Source organism: Varroa destructor, unplaced genomic scaffold (assembly GCF_002443255.2).
Source record: "Varroa destructor unplaced genomic scaffold, Vdes_3.0 BEIS01000001.1, whole genome shotgun sequence".
In the NCBI taxonomy this organism is placed as follows: domain Eukaryota; kingdom Metazoa; phylum Arthropoda; class Arachnida; order Mesostigmata; family Varroidae; genus Varroa; species Varroa destructor.
This window is the reverse complement of record NW_019211454.1, coordinates 38262235-38276185: the sequence shown is the minus strand read 5'-3', so window position 1 is coordinate 38276185 and position 13951 is coordinate 38262235. Positions and strand designations below refer to the sequence as shown.

General features: G+C 44.1%; 1 long non-coding RNA gene across 2 annotated transcripts; it reads right to left on the bottom strand.

Annotated features, from left to right (window-relative positions):
- Window positions 1-10227: 10227 nt before the first annotated feature.
- On the bottom strand, window positions 10228-13951 carry LOC147758614 (uncharacterized). 2 transcript variants are annotated; one of them, XR_015322396.1, is made up of 3 exons: window positions 13606-13951; window positions 12791-13289; window positions 10228-12285 (listed from the first exon to the last, which is right to left on the bottom strand). It is a non-coding gene; the product is annotated as an uncharacterized LOC147758614 (long non-coding RNA). The 2 variants fall into 2 exon arrangements; XR_015322392.1 differs by having other exon boundaries at window positions 12791-13951.

Here is a 13951-nt window from a genome sequence, read left to right as displayed (position 1 = left end):
CATCGAATACAATATGCCTAAGATGCCAGCACGAATGAAGGAATACAAATAATGTCCAGATACGGAACAGATATGCACGCAGTCGACATGATTTCACCTAACTATATCTATTGTTAGACGAATCAACAGGTTGACGTCACCGAAGAAATGCTTATTATAGTAAAAATAAAATGATGACAAAGGACGACAAAAGATCCGGTGTGAAGTTCAAGTGTAACCGGAGTCACACAATGAGTCACTGTTGAGCCGGCCGATACGAGCGCGCATTGTCGGAGAAGAACCCCTGCTATTGGCAAAACGATAATAACGTGTGAAAGGTGTGAGTGCTGACAGCCTTCGAAACAATAGAGTACACGCGATGAACAGATAATGCAGGATGAATAGATAACGTTATTTTATAATGTATAGCATAAGGTAAAAGGATTCAGCTCATAGGAAAAATGGCAGAAGGGAAAAACACAAGAATAGCATAAGTTGCGTCAGTGTGTGCATGACAGCAGATCGACGCAACAAGCTACAAAACTATGCCCCTACTATACATACGACATATACAATCATGTACTGGCCAGAAAAACGAGCATATATATGTTTACCGTGCGCACGCACTCATATGAACACCTATATAGAGGCATGTGCACTTCCATATCGAAATAAGGGCGTAAAAAATTGCGGAGCATCTATATATATATATATTTGTATGTATATATTCTCGTTACATTAGTTCTTGTCTTATCTATATCGAATCGACAATATACCAATAATGGTTTAATACACCAGTTACCACCATAATAGTGGCCCCTTGATTTTGCTGTGTCTTGAGGCGAATCCTTATTCGAGGGCGGCTATATGTCCTTACAGATCCTAACCATTGTAGGACTACGATAATAATAGTAATTATCACAATAAAGAAGCAAGCATTTGTGGGGCGTACAATGCCGACTGCTTCGAATATGGTCGGCAGCACGTGCCGTTGCTGAGCTACCGCTGTTTCTGCGAGCAAAACCCAGAGAAGTAACAGTAGCCCTATTTCCCTTTTTGCTTCCCGAGGAACGTAACATACCGCGCCTGCTGACGTTTCCACCGCTTAAGCGACCATCTCACGCGAATACGCACTTGCTGTGATCATTGCCTAAATTGATCCAGGCCTTATTGCGCTGCCGTATGTAAATCAATTGTTAGTAGTGATTGTAACGCCAATGATTATTATACAAGTATGATCGAAAGTTAACAATGATGATGATCTATAGGCCTGAGTCTCCTTTTTTTCACCGTTTCCTCGTCCAAACTACGTTCGGCTATTGGACAATCAATTTAATTGTACTATAATGTAACGCATAAAGTTCTTGATTTTTGCCGTTATTTTGGGTACACATATTAGGCATATGATGGAAGTGACGGTCTGGCCAATGATGCTGGGACTAATGTCATTGTCACCCAAAGGTTAATGACAATGGGGCAGCGCGAAGTGTTCCAGGTGAGGGGGGCCAGTCGAATGAATAGACTGTATAGGCAAAATCTCTGTTCGTTTTTTGTCAAGCAAATAACAGGCGTTGTTGCGGTCGAAGTCGATAGCGACGAAGTCATCAGCGGTAACGACGGCGGCGATAGTAACTACAACAGCGACGACAACTGGATGACAAGATGGCAAACGAACATTCGAAGGAGTTCACTATTCACGAATTACCGCAACCAAAATGCGCCAACCCAATCCTACACTCTTTCGCGTTTCAAGTGAACGACGATACTTTTATCTATTCTAGCATCGACTGCTATCGCTGCTTATTATTCAGGCTAAAGAGAAATAAAAATACGAGACCAGCCAAACCAGACGCGATCGATAATACCGACATCGCCATGAGCGTCCCGCCACGGCGACAGCGACTGCGATCATTTGGATAACATACAGTAACGTCAATTGTTTATCTGCTAATATTATTATATAAGTGTTTTGAAGACGTTGTTGTAAGAAGACGAGGCTACTGTTACCGTTGTTACTATTCGGTCGTACGACGAGGAAGGCGACCGTCACACTACAACTAGGTAGCGCTCATTTGTTTGGAACGGCAATCCTTTGACGACAATAAGCTAAGGATCGGGTTCAGGCCTCAACCTCAGTTTTAGCCCCCCATTGACTCACGCGAGCGGCGCCAACGATATCGACATCGACATTGTGAGCACCATCAGCAGCACAAGCCACAGCTTCGCATGAGGCAAGGTAGTCCACAACACCTGCTGCTATTGTTGTCGCATACCGATACCGGGCTCATAAGCGGCAGCTTAGACCTATCAACGGCGCCTGACTCAGAACAGCTAGACCGGCACCCCACTTCCATCAACGATACCACCATCGCCGCTGTGTCCAGTGCGTCTTGGACTATGACTTCGCTCTATCTGACGCTGTGCCAGGATAGAAGTTAGAGCTACCAGTCGACAGCAGAAGTCAATAGTAAGTAGTCGTCAACAGCACTTAACAGCGGCGCCAGCGGCCCTCAATAGACTCCGCTGCGTCAGGGACGGACAAACGCATAATCGAGTGGGGACTGCCTGTTTTTTCGTCGAGTCAAAAACAGGGATCCCGTAGCGGTGCCTTTACGGCCGCAGCTGCGAGTGCTGCTGCTTCTGATGCCGCTGTCGCTGCCGAATGGCACCTTCCCTCGCCCCCACTTGCCCATTCGTATTCCAACTCTGCCGCGTCCATTGGGGGCATCGATCGAATTCGATCGACAGTATTAGCAACAGAGTAGTGGAGTCGCGCACAGTCACAGCTTCGGCGTTTAGTCGCCGTCGCTGGCCGAAGTCGATACATCGATCCGATAGTATTGGTCGATTGTTTTGGTTGCGGCAGCGGCTGAATACTTGTAGCATCGGTAGACAATAACCGCCGCGAAAAACGAAGAATCGAGACCTCAATATCTATTCATTGACTGTCGTTTGTCGTCGTCGTCGGGCCTTCGTTGTTCCGAGGCGGCTCAGCGCGGGCCGATCATCCTCGGCGGATTCAGTCGCTCAGTACTGCTATCGCTGCTACTATTGTCCTGTCGTCGGGCATTGCTGATTTTGGTTTGGTCGTAGCACGATTTCGACTTCGATTAGATTGCTGTTGCCGCTCAACTCCCATTAAGATTGTGTAAAGGTGGTTGAATCTGCAGACGCAACAAGCGTCGTTGATTCGATGGTACTGCCGCTACCCAAACGTTTTTGCAGTAACAGAGTCAACGTCAGCAACTCCGCTATTCGATAGTAGGAGTCAGCCGCTAACTCCGGCGACTTCAACGGTGACGGGCGATGGCTACCACTGCTGTACGATTACTGAGCAGCGGGAAGCGCAGCCACGTTTGCAGGTAGAGCAGGACACAGTAGTAGATTTGCTAGATCTATTTCTACTTTTGCGACTAAATTGAATGATCTGAGGTTGGCGGTTGACGGGTCGTCGAAACCTATTGACAGAACAACGGGTGAATGCCATTGGCGGATCGGCTGTTGTTGTCGTAAAAAACTGTTCTCGTCATCTAATGCGTCAACGCCGACGGCTCTCAATTAAGCTCGTAGTACGAGACAATCTTATGCAAAAAGGTTTGATAAAATCAGTGAACAATGTACAACAGTAACATGACGAACGGCCAGATACAGCTGCAGAAGCAGTCGCATCAGAAAGGGAAGGTCTAATAGAGCTGGCCGGGCTCGGATCGTAGCGTAGATTTTTTACCGAAAAGCGCGGTCAAGGAATCGCACGACGATTTTAACATGGACGACATTCATACGAACCTAGATACAAGAACACGATCCCGAATAGAGGTTAGGTTTGGCATCAAATCAACGGCAGCGGCATCGCTACTACAACAATGCCAGCCTGGTTAGTTCAGGGTTTCGCTCGGAGTTTCTCCGCCGCCCATGCGGTTATGCCAGCCAAGGCAGAGCCGCCATCACCGGCGAGCGATCCGAATTCCTGAACGACGATCTGTGTGGGAACCAAATGTGAGAATCGAATTAGTTGTTTTCGATCCACACCAATTGAATCCGACAGGCCGACGCGTCTAGCAGCACTGCGAGCCAGCAAAACAGAGCTGATCTTTTACTGATTGTAGCAATAGTGTTAGTTGCATCGACTCAATGAGCGAGTGCCGGTGACGCTGCCGACGCCGTCGGCGCTTTCTTTCGGCATCGTTGTTGTCATCAAGATGAGCGTTATCTCGAGCCGAATGTGGCCAAACGCTATCGAGATCGTAAATGATAGATATATCCTAATATCATGCACATCATGCACTACGATAGGTGAGCGGTGTTTGCCACGACCGCGGCCGGGCGGCCATTTCAAAACAAGAAACGGATGGATCAATCAGACGTTGCTTACTCGCTTACGCGGACTGCTGCTGGCTCAATCGCTTTCTGACTTGTTCAGTAACTGACTGCTTTGGTGGTTTGCCCTGTGGGGGCTGCGGCGTGAGTTCGTCTGTGTACAACACGTGCAGTACTACTCGCTAGTACACTCACCGTCCACGCCCCGATACCGTAACGCGGATGGATCTAACTACATGCTACGCTTTTAACTACAGGGTACTATAGGCGGCCGAGAGATGAAGCAGCAGCGGCGGCAACAACAAGTTGATGCGTAAGCACGACCCGACGCTGCTGCGTCAGAGTGCCGTCGAGTTGCGCACTTGGTAACCGTCTCGGAGGTCCGCCCGCGCACCAGCAAGCATCGACAATGGGAACTATTGGCAGGCCTCCCAGTAAGCCAGTCATACAGAGATATGCCACCCTGGGATCATAGCTATCGCGAATCGGTCCCTGGATAGATCGTAGATCTGTAAGCCGCTTATGAACTGAGACCCCACAGACGGGTGAACGCTGAAATAGATAACATAAAAGAGAAAAGGTTAACAAAACATTAGTCATATAAAACAAAAACTAATATAAACATTCAAATCGATCGTTGACTACTAAATAATGATGGAAGACCAGATTCTGCTCTGGATGAAATTAAGGTAGCGGCAGCACACTGCAATCATTTGAATTAGCTTTCAAAAGTCATACGAACCACCTGATTTAATAGCTGATTTGTTGAGAATTAGCACTTTTAGAGGACAACGATATGTTCAGATTTAATCTATGTATATTACATGATTGTCTGAACCATTTTGGATTATATGAGCCTACGTTAGTAAGTTAAAGAGCCTGTGGTTGGCCAAACATCTCTCGTCAGACGGTCTCATCCTCTTGTTGCATAGATACATCTGGACAACTGTATTATTCAAGATGTCCATCACTTTTAATCAACATATTCACTCAAACTATACACCGGAGTGAGGCCGTAAAGGAGATGAGGCAATCAGAAAAGACCAGGGAGCTCGTGCATATCCACTACTTTAACCTTCTGGCAAACCGAAATGGCAAGGTTTGTTACAATTGAGGTTCCCACGTGCAGATGAAACCCCACAGTAGCAGTGGTGGTAAGCTTTTAATGTTTACCGCGCGTGGCAACATATATACATACAATGCTAAGCTAAGTCAGTGCCAATAAACAGATTAACAAGATAGCAGCTAATGGTTTGCTGCTAACTATATCAGATAAACGTATAGTGAAAACAAATAGTACCTTGCTTAACGTCCAGGTATGTTGAAGCACGGCGAAATCATGTCAAAAAAGACCAGGTATCGAAGGAAGAACTGCAATTTAGCCAGTTTCACGTGTAAAGAGGAATTTTGCAGCCTAACAGATGCTCGTAGCTAAGCAACCTTACGCTCCCAAAATGAACGTAGTCTTTCTTAGTATTGGTGTTGTCTCGGGCTTCTGCTATCGAATTTTAACGGTTCATTTTACGTTTCAGCCTAATTGGAACCCGCTATTTCATAAGAAATCTGTGGCGAGTCTGTTGCGTTGCCTGCGGTTCCTGCATGTGCTAACAGGAAAAGAACAGCTGCTCTGACTGTAAGAGTTATAGGGGGCAATTTGCCTGGCCGCCGCTTGATGGAGCAGGCATAGCGCTTATATGGAACTCACTTTATAGGGCTTTCTTGGCCTGTTTACTACATTCTAGCTGTGTCTAAACAACGCCAACTACCAACTAGTAAAATGACTGAATAGAAGTAACTTACTCCGCCTCCGGTTAAGGCCCTATTTCTTTACTTTTTGCCTGATTCGAACATCAATAGCTGCTATTCGGTGAGATGACTGCATGGAAGTAGCCTGCTTCGCCTTGGTTAAGGCCCTTCTTCTTTACTTTTAGGCCTGATTTGAATGGACAACTAGATTGGGTCGTCGGGCCTGCATTCCACACGTTCTCTCTTGTAAGTCACAGGAGCTATGTAGACCCTGAAACCCCCCCGTGCGCCACAGCTCGAAGAGCGGTTCTTACTAACTCTCTATGAAAACCTGGTGATAAACGACAGCGAGAGCGCTCGTAGCTATCTAGCGAGCAAACACTGCGCTGCTCCAGCAGTGGTCGATGGACAGTTCGCCTGTACTGTCATAGAAACTAATCTTAGAGAACGGTTCACGTCTACCTTTTCATGTTAAGCAACAAAGAGCCATAGATCATGTCAAGCGCCAATGTTGTCGCTTACCAGACGTGCATCTTGGACGCGTTCCAAGTATGTGAGCGCTGTATGCAAAAAAAGCCGATGTGAGCATGCCACTATAGCTACAAACAAGTCTGCGTGTATTGAAGTGCGTGAAAGTATGTGTAAATTCGAATAGAGAAGTTGCATAGAAAGTTGACATTATAAAATAGAATTTCAAAGCGTCATTCTGGTTCAGCGATGTCGATACTGGCTCCAATTGATGCCCTCCGGCCAGAACGATACGTTTTCCTACCAGTGCTTCGCCGGTTGTCGGTTGCTTTGGTGAAAGTTGTTGACCTCTTCGCGGCACCAAAGCGGTCGCCTTTGGCATTTTGTTTGGTCGGGCGACAGAAACAGCGACAAAACAACAACGGCCACAAACAGACAGTGGCAATGATTGGTACTGCTGACGAGTGAAACAGCGATCCGTGTTCGAAAGTAGAACGAATGGCTTTAGCAGACTGAAATTTTCACAGCTGCTGCTACTGCACGACCCGTCGCTGCCGTGTTTGATTCTGGTACAGCGCGTACTTTACTAATAACAGCATCGGCAGCACCGCCAGCATGCAACAGTTATAGTATAGATGGCCCAACAGGAACCTAGGGGTTAATGCGGGAGCTGGAGAAGGTGATCGGAGTTACTTGAGGATCACCAGCAGCAACCTAGCAATACCCCATCATCATCAACCAGCGCAGCAACAACGACAAGCAGCAAAGCGCAGGTATGGGTGCGTCGAGCTTCGTTCAGCGGAGTCTCTGCCTTATTGAAAAGGTCGCGAGTCGGCTGGTTTCCTGTGAGGCCCTTTCGAGCTGGACTTCGCTCCGGACAGCTCCTGGCCAGCGCTGGTTACCGTTGGTCGTCGTATCCTCAGGACCAACAAGCAGGCTAGGTTATGCTTAGTTGGCCTACTACGTCGCCCGAATCCACAGATGAACTCTACATAGTAGCTACAATGGCAGCAACGGAAGGCTCAACCAGCGTTAACACCGACCCAAACGAAGATCTTGAGTAGTAACAGCAGCAGCAACAACGTTGGCTTCGAAGGCCCTTCCCTAGTCGACTAGTTGACGAATGAGCCAAAACTGACTGAATTACAACCAGCTTAGTTGAAGATTGAACAATGTCAGTTCTCCGGCCAAGCGACTAAAGCGCTTGCTCGTTGATTTGTTTTAAAGCAACCATACGGGATTAAAGGACTCCAAGTTCGCCCTTCTGAGGATTCGCGAAGCTGAATCCCAACTCTTAGCGAGCAATAACGAGGTGAGAACGACGCATAACGTCAAATACGTAAACGGCCCGTTATCTATGAGCATGCACAAATTCGAATGAGTGACGTAGTTCTCGTACGCTATAAAAATGTAAAAAAGACACTGCTTTTGGTTTGAACAGGCGCCACAATGGGACAACTAGTAGGGATTCTCCTAAAGGAAACTCCACTCACCCGCATTAAACGCTCGTTTTTTCCACACCTTTCCCACCAGTACATTCAGAATCTAAAAGTAGAGATTGATTCAACAGTGTAAATGTGTGTGTATATACACAAATGCCTGGGCAATAAAGATCGATAAAATTGTGTGCGTACGAATTATAATATTAAGCACTCACCAGAGCAGACCACTTAATCCGCTAGCATGTTTCATTCTATAACAAAAGAGTGTGGGGTAATATATACAAGTTAGAAGCCATATGTTGTACTCTATACGAATCAGATATAATAATCGATGAAGAGCTGTGTTCGTTCCTGAGGTTTTGCCTGAAAAATAGGGCAAAATTTTTTCGTCTAGTTTTCAGACGACTGCCGCCGTTGCTCACTTCATTAATAATAATAATAATAATATGACAAATCTTGGAGAGACACGCAAGGATCAAAATGGCATACGATAAACAGTTGGGAACTTGTATAGTGTGTTTCAGTTTTCATTTTGTGTTTGTTCTACCTACAGTTATGTTGACATTACGCCACAGATACGTCTCCATAAAGAACCTTTTGCTTACCTGGACAGGAAGTGACGCTATGGTACTAGCAAGTACGATGAAATAAATATATCGTACTGCGGCCATTCATCCTCGGACGGCAGGACATCAACTGCACGAGAACAATTGAAGCCATAGCTATAGTCGATCTATCGTACGGTATCAATCGAGTCGATCAATAGGTCTAGAGGCAATTGCTAAGTAAGTTACATGATGCACGATTTCTATTGTAAAGCTAGGGTATACGTTGTGGACATGCCATCAGGAGGAGTGCCCTTAGAGATAATACTGAGTTACCCGTCAATTACAACTAGGAGTCTTGATGACAGTGAATATGTGCAAATTTTATGGTTATCCGTCTCCTTGCTGTCCATAAATATATGTCGAATAGGCACAACTAGCAAAGGACGAAGGTACTGAACGCGAACGCTCTTAACGAGCACTGCATGTAGGTATGAGAACAAAATAAAGGGTCTAATCATGTCTTTACGAGATGTTAGCTTTGATGCAATACGAAAGTAGCAGCATTTGGAGAAGGGCGACAGAGCTGTGGAGGTCACGATGTCCGTGACATGAAAAGCAGCGACAAGCTCTAAATGTCGCGGCGTCAACGCGAGATGACTGGTCACGTGATCGTCACAGAAACCGAGCAACGTCATAAATTACAAAACCTATCATACAAACGTACAGTGTCAGAATCGGTATTATTTAGAACAATCCGTGCGCGTCGCGTAATCTGCCGCGCCAAGCAAATCACCTAAAATATAAGCTGAAAAAAAATTGCCGAGTGAGTGAGAATTCAATAATAAATAAGTATTGATGCAAATGATCTTAATATAATGAAAAACAACTATAATTATAGCAGTGATATACGACCAAAATAATTATATATAACGACAGTAACATACACGATGTAATTGTACATGATACGATTACTGTGTTACTATTTGAAGGGCAGTGATAATATGAAAAGCACAATAAGAATATTGATATTATATAATAAGAAATAATAATAGCATCTACTATTATGACTATTAGTTTACGTCCATGTAAAGTTATCGATGTATCGCTAGCAGGAAAAGAACGACATAAGCTCAGCTCAAAAGATACGGTATTGAACGAGGAAAATGTTTGTTTACTATTATGGAGGCTATTTATTAGTATCGCTGCTATACATCGCCTGAGCTCGTGTCGCAACGCAACAAAGACAAAGCCGTAGATGGCAACCTTCAATGCTGCTTTGTCCATGCCATCGTTTGCTTCAGCTTTTCGTCAAGAATCACATCTATATGACACTCACCCCGAAAAGTTGTGCCCCGGGCCCTGTCACCTACAAACAAAAAAGGAAGGAAAACCAACCGGTCCAGACGGGACGGATATACACAAATGGAAGCACTAACGCGAACTTGCATGCAAACTTGAACGCGGTAAAGGTACGGTTCGACGTGAACGTACGTACAATTCAGAAACGCAAAGGCAGCGCGTAAGGTCAGACGTGGATGCCAATGGGAACGCAATTCAAAGGACAGAAGAGGAAGGGCCTCGGCGTTCGACGTCAATGCAACCGTTCGATGAAATGATATAATTTGTTGGCCTAATGATAATTTTAGCTACAGCGGAGATGATGTGCAGAATTTCGAAAAATTTTATTACGACCGAAACGAATACCGACAGTAATGATAACAATAGCGTTCTAAATCAGAAAGACTTTGACAGTTTATCAATATTGTGCTGAAGTCATTGAAGGACAATGTACTCGCTTACGTGAACGAGATGGATGCGGCAGTACGACCGTTGAAACGACGTACGCACAGTCAGACGCAGACATTAAGGCTACAATTAGTACCGTAGGGAACTTGACAAGAGATAAAAGACACATATTATATACGTGTGAGGTAACAGAAACGCCAATGAAATTAAAATCTAACCAGAATAAAAAACTATGTGAGATAAAAAAAAATTAAAACGAGAACGATAAAATAAATCAAAAGGCGCCCAAAAAGGAAGGTGACGAAATCAATTTACCGCAAAATGATCGTTGATTGTCAAACACCATATCAAAAAATAAACTATAAATAAATAAGAAAGCCTGTTTGTTGGCAATGATATTTAAGGGAAAACATTAGCTGTAGCAACGGCAAAAAAATAACGGAATTAAAATCCAATGATACAAATACATAGCAGTTAAAAAATAATATTGTTCATATATATCTATATTGGCCCATGGCTGACTGAAGAGAACACGTAATAGCAGTAGATATAATTTGCTAATAATAATATATCAATTGTTATGTTGCCTCCCTGAAGTTATAAGCAGCATCGCTTACAGGCACTTTTCTCTAACCTGCCCTTGATAATTTCGTGGATAATGGTTATCGGCATTGTATGAGCGAATGCTTTGCTATTGCGCATCATACATGAAAAAAATAATTATTATTACATAAATATATAATATTATAACGCTTGACTATATTAATAAAGGCAAAAATCTAACGCTGATTTAATAATGATATAGCAATTCTGATAGTGACGGATCGGCGATGGGCACTAAAGATGATCAGTTTAGTGACCTCGAAGTGAAACGAAACTAGGAAGTATACCAAAAAAATTTACACAAAAAATAATAATAATAATAACAGTTATTTTGGTGATGCAGCTGTCAACCTATAGAAACACATCATGCGAACGCTGCTGGCAGAAGAGCCCATAAACCTTAGCACGTCTTCACAGTAGCCGTGCTACGTGTGCTGATCTAAATACTTGGCACAAAATTGCTGACTGTTTTAAAAGATGCACAAAAATAGGTCATAGTGAATCAGGTCCATTAGGTACTCTGAGCGCCCTTATTCCGTAACGTAGCTACTGGATTCGATATTTGAATGAAAAGTCGGCTATTTCTACATCTGACGCTCCTGGCCCTTGAAACGGGGTCCTCTGATCGTGTTCACTGCAGCGTTCTCCACTGACACACATGCAAGTATCATTATTTCTGCTGTTGCCGCCGCGTTAGGCCGCACCGTCACAAAGCTTCTGTTGCCGGTTGTCGGTTGTTAGAGTAGGAGCAGCCGTTGACCTTCTGCTTTCGATGGACAAAATAGAACGACAAATAGTAAGCCGTAAGGTTGACGCGTGTGAGTGAAGCTCTAGAAGTGAACCTTGCTTTATCTCGCAGCTTTGTTTGGTTTGGTTTCGCACTGTTGCCATTGCCACCACCGCCACCGCCGCTCCTGTTGCTGCTACCGTTGGTCTTATTATTTCTGAATGCTGTCGCTGGGGGCTCCGCGGCGGTCGCCGACTACCTTCCAGAACGGATTGCTGGCCAGAAACAAATGACTGCATTTCTCCTATCTCTTCCGTGTTAGTCACGCTGTCCGGTCAGCCGTCTGTAATGTCCACTCGTTATCCAGGCTATTATTTGAATTAAGGTAAAAATTAAGTACGTATGTTCACGCTAAGTGGGCACCCCGAACTTCTTTAAAGAGAGAGGAGCGTTGTCTTGTTATTTCTAACTGATTAGGATTGCTAGAATCATTTAACCGATAACAAACTCAAACGAAGTGAAAGATCTTGACGATAAAGGGTGTTAGCTCAAGAAAAGGAGCTGATGAAGGGGCAAAATGGCCACTGCCATTTCCCTTGGAAACAGAGGATGTTTGCTTCAAAGAAGAACCGGCAACAGCCTGTCGTCCGTGACCTACGCGTCAGCGCATGTTGTAGTTAACTGAATGGAGCGGTCGTGAAGGCAGCTTCTGGAAAACCGCCAATTAGAGATAAAAATTTTTACTTCTCAAATTCAGTTGGCTCGAAATAAACGTGTTTAAGAACGTCTCCTGGTCACAGTAAGCGTTATTTCTCTAAATTAGATTCTGCAAATTAGCAATGTATCGTCCATATTAAACGTGGGCTTCCACTTTCAGGTTATTCAGTCAATTGTAGCATTCTAAAATTTGGTATACCTAAATCCACTCTCTTAACAGGGTTGCTTGATATAGGATAGAACCCCAATAGGCATTTCACTATTGAAAACAGATCTATCAAATCCTAAAGCTATGCTTCTAATAGGACCACAAAAGGCATACAATTTAAAGAAGCTATTCCTTATTTCGCAATATCGTTTTACCCACGAACGTTGTTAAATTATTTCATTAACGTACCGTTGTAACGAACAGAACTATACAAGTGATAAAGGTTTTTAGGTTCAGCAGCTAGTTTAGGTTTAGTTTTATTTATACTATAGTATCATACAAACCTTACCTGGACAGAATAGTAAATGCGTACTTGGTTCGAACTTGATTTCGAATTCGCATAAGGAGTATACTAAATTAGTACGAAATGATACTAATGGTAATTATCATCGTACGGTGTAGTAATAAACGTATATGGAAAAACGTATTTGTGTCAACAGGACCTACGCTAATAGGCTAATGCTGACCCTCCATACCTCGCTCATTCTATTTTGCACTTTTTTAAAGGATTCCCCCACCTTTTCGAAGGCTGCCCCACATCGGGGCTGAATGCTGTCTACCTGTCCGCATTCGTTGTACAACGGGTCACCGATAAGCCAAAAAGAAGAGGAAAGGGAGAAGCTGGAATATATATGGGGGTGAACTGGCCTAACGTCACTAGGCAGCGTTCGTTTGTGCGGTCGTACTGTCTGGGCCATGCCAAAACCGGGGTAAGTTTCCATCGAGTTAAAAATGAGAGAAAACGCGCAAAACAGCATATTGTCTCTAGCCGGATTCGCTTCAATCCCCTTAGGACGAGAAAGAAAATATATATATGTGTAAGGCACTACATCGTCGCCGAGGAAGTTATAAGGGTTCATTCGCTATAAGCTAGAAATATGTATATAGTGATGCTTGCTTCTCTTTAATGAAATCAGAACAGAAACCAACCTGACTCATCAGCGCTATTCACTAATAAAAAAAAAAATATTAACGTTGATAAGCACACTCACACACGGGTGGCTACGGCCGAGGAATATTTCCGACTACTCCTTAGTGCAAGCATCTAAGAATAGAAATATGTAACAAGCTGCATGCTTTGGAAATGCCTACTTCTGCGCTCACCAGTGTTGATTTCTTTTTATCTCGATGAGATGATCGTTGTGTCGAGGATACGCGTTCCACCAGCGAGGTATCCACACGTCAACAAAGATAACACTATTAGAAACTATTTTTTACCTAATCTAATGTATCTTTTTATGCGGCGAGAATAGGGCTCTGTGGAAGGCGACAGAAGACCCTGCGGTCAACTAATTGGCGTACAGCTACAGGTATAGCTGATGCCAACCTGGTAATATTGATGTAGGGGGTGATGATGGCGTGCATCATAATACATCGCACGTAATAGCGCTCTGCTAGTGCATTCATCAGATGCGTCCGGTGAACTTTTTAATCTTTCTCTCTTTCTTTC